A 3,220-nucleotide genomic window follows, 5' to 3' on the forward strand; every position below is an offset into this window, starting at 1 on the left:
TATAATATGAATGGGCTTCAAAAAGCACGTGAAAAATGAAATCAAAATAGGATTTTCGAGGTTCGTGAAGCCCCACATATTTGTAACCTTTGTAAGTAACTCTCTCTACTCCAAACTCATCCACGTTGTAAAATGTTTTGAAGACTACGGTTATTCTTTACCACTGCGTAGTACTCCATTGTGTCTCCACGCCAGTTTGTCCATTAACAGGCACTTAGTTGTCCATGTTTCCCCAATTGCCAATAATGCGACAATTAACGGTTATATCTATTCATGTCATGGTGCTTGGTTTTGTATTTCTAGTTTTTTTAAGGAACCGTTTCCATAGTGGCTGTACCATTTTACATTCCTAATAGCAGTGCATAAGAGTTGTAATATCCCCACAGCCTGGCGAACATTTGTAATTTTCTGGCTTGCTTTTTATCGTGTGTTTTTTTATTAGTGTCAGGGTAAGAGGACATGTCACTGTAGTTTTGATATACGTCTCCCTAATGTCTTTAACAGAGCCTTAGTGGCAGGATGGTTATGCATTGGGTTGAGCAGCTTGAAACTACTAGCCCATCCACCAGAGAAAGATGAGGCTCGCAGTTACAGTCTCGGAAACCAAGAGGGGCAGTTCTACCCTGTCTTATAGGGTCACTATGAGTAGGAATGGGCAGGATAGCAAGGAGGGAGTCATGGAGGGAGGGAGGGGAGAGAGAGAGAAGGAGAGAGAATGTGTGGTGATAAAATTTTGCTGTTAACTTCCAGAATGTGTTTTTTTATTACGTTTATTGTCTAATTAGATGATCTTATTATCTAATTGTCTTATAGGTGTTCAAGTTTCTTTTAAAAATATAGATTAGAACTTAGATAAATTAAGAGGCTTTTTCTCAGTCTGTAGGATTTTCTTTCCACTCTTTGGCTAAGTCTTTTGATGAGCCTGAGTCGTTAATTTCTAGAAAGTCTCAGGTGGGGTACCAGCCCCCACAATTGAATGGGTCCAAGGGGCAGTTGTATTATTGAAGGATAAAATTAAAGAGACATCAGACAAGAGAAAGAATGCAAGTGCTCACCTTCGCAGTCATGACTTCAGGAACCAGGTCGATGCAGAGAGAGAGAATATATTTCCAACCAAGGCTTATATACACTCCAGGGGGCATGCAAGTCCCTCTAATTACAGGTAACCACATACATAACAAAGTGGGCTGCACGGTAACCCTAAAGGTCCCTGAGTATATTGGAAGAGTAACCTAACACCAATGCCTAGAGCAGGTAAAGGGGGTGTGGCTGTCTTCAGAGCGTGGAGAGCAATAGCACATCTGCTCCTATAGAACAAGCTGCCGGCTACACAGTGAAAATCAGCCATGTGCTTGTAAGAGGTAACTTTAAGGTACCAAAATTATGGGAGGATACAGTGGGGAACAACATTGTGAGAATGTGATTGGGACTCACCTCAAATTCACAAGGGTAAAAGCCTCACACCATCCCAGAAACCCAGCCTGCTAGACTCCTTAATATATAAGACTAAACTTAAGGACTCATCCGTATAAACACTCTTCCCATTCTCTGCTCCCCACAGTCCCATTTTAGTTATGTTTGGTAATCTAGTCATTCCACAGAGCAGGGCCCCTGGTCTTGCCTCTATATTTTCGTCCATTATCTTCATCACTTTAGGTTTGATATTTCGGTCTTCGGTCCATTCAGTTTGCTATTGTGTATAGTGTGAGGTGTAAGTTCTGTTTCATCTTCCTACATGCAGACATTTCAGCACCATTTACTTGGAGATCTTTTCCACACTGAGTGGACTTGACCTATTAGTGAAGATCAGCTGTCCAGAGCTGGATTGACTTCTGGGTCCTCAATTAGGTTCCATTGTTCTGTGTGCCTTCATACCAGTACCAGGTTCTGTCCTCGTGGACGGATTCTTTAATCGTTGTATATAATGCCCTTATCTCTTATGGTGCATTTTGCCTTAAAGTCCCTTTTATTTAGAGATTACTATTGCCACTCCTACTAATGTGGGATCATTGTTGGCCTGTTATCTTGTCCCCACCCCTTTGATGGTGTTTTAGTGCCAAACTACTGAGGATCCTGGTCCAACCAAGTTGACATAAAACATAACTATCACCAATGGGCATATTTATGTTGTGTCTATGGTGTCTCTTGTGGACAGCATATTGATGGTTTTTTGCTTCTACTCTGGCACTCGGGGTGCGGGGTTGTTGGAGTGGACAAGTCGCTATTTGCAGAGAGCCTGTCTGGGAAGCAAGGCAGGAGGTACGCCAGCAGTCCATGGATGCCCATGACAGGAGCATGGCCTGGTGCACAAATGCAGGATGCTGGGAAGGGTGTGGTACCAATCCTTAGGACCCTGGCATGGGTGGCTGGAGGAAGTAGGGCGCATTGGTGATTGGTGGGCTCTGAGCCTGGGTGGCGGGGAAGAACAGTGGGCACTAATGGTTTGTGGGCACAAATGGTAGGTGTAGGAGGGGTTGCCCTTCTGTAGCCCTCCACCCCCTCCCCCCTGTGCTGGTGGCCAGGCAGTGAAGCAGGAACCGCCAAAGCCATGGGCCTCTGGCTCAGGAGACATAGCAGTAGGTGCCGCCAGACCAAAAATCATGTGTTCAGGGAGCAGGGGTAGGGATGAGAGGATGAGGGAACACAGCAGAGCGATAGGTCTCCAACATGGGAAGGGAAGGGAGCAGACGCAGCGAGGGAGGTGAGTGCACTGGATGGGAGTGTAGAGCACCCCCACCACCCCCACCACCATCTGCAGCAGGTGACGGGGGCTTGGGCTGGGAACACTGCAGGCTTTGTCTCAGTGTGGCTGAGCTACGCAAGCTCATCTGGCAAGGTGCCGGTGATCCATCAGTCTCTGTGCCCACTGATTCTGTGCTGTCTCTCCTTCCGCTTGGCACGCAGTCCAATTCCTCCACCTGGTCTGTGATGCTCCAGGGTTCCAAAGTGGTCACATGAATGCAAATCACTGGTTTTCTCAGGTCTTTGTTGTTAAAGAGGACTGTTACAAGGCTTGTCTAACTACATGGCCGTCTTGCGCCGCCCCCCCCCACCGCTCCCTCTCCACAATAAAATATTGAAAGGGGAAAAAAAGAAGAGCAGCAGACATTCTAGGTCAGAAACACATCAGGGTTTGCCCAAGGTGACATCGGTGGAGACTCAAACCTATACCTGAAGCCAAGTAAGGTGTTTCCGCTTTTCCACATCAACTTCTCTGCAA

The 3,220-nt window shown here is 46.2% G+C and overlaps 1 protein-coding gene across 1 annotated transcript in view; it reads right to left on the minus strand.

The window, feature by feature from the left end:
* The window catches only part of REPS2 (RALBP1 associated Eps domain containing 2), a 136,652-nt gene that overhangs the window by 114,782 nt on the left and 18,650 nt on the right, over positions 1-3,220 (minus strand).

This window comes from Echinops telfairi, unplaced genomic scaffold, assembly GCF_000313985.2.
Source record: "Echinops telfairi isolate 266 unplaced genomic scaffold, ASM31398v2 ScPeMD7_53;HRSCAF=182, whole genome shotgun sequence".
Classification (NCBI taxonomy): domain Eukaryota; kingdom Metazoa; phylum Chordata; class Mammalia; order Afrosoricida; family Tenrecidae; genus Echinops; species Echinops telfairi.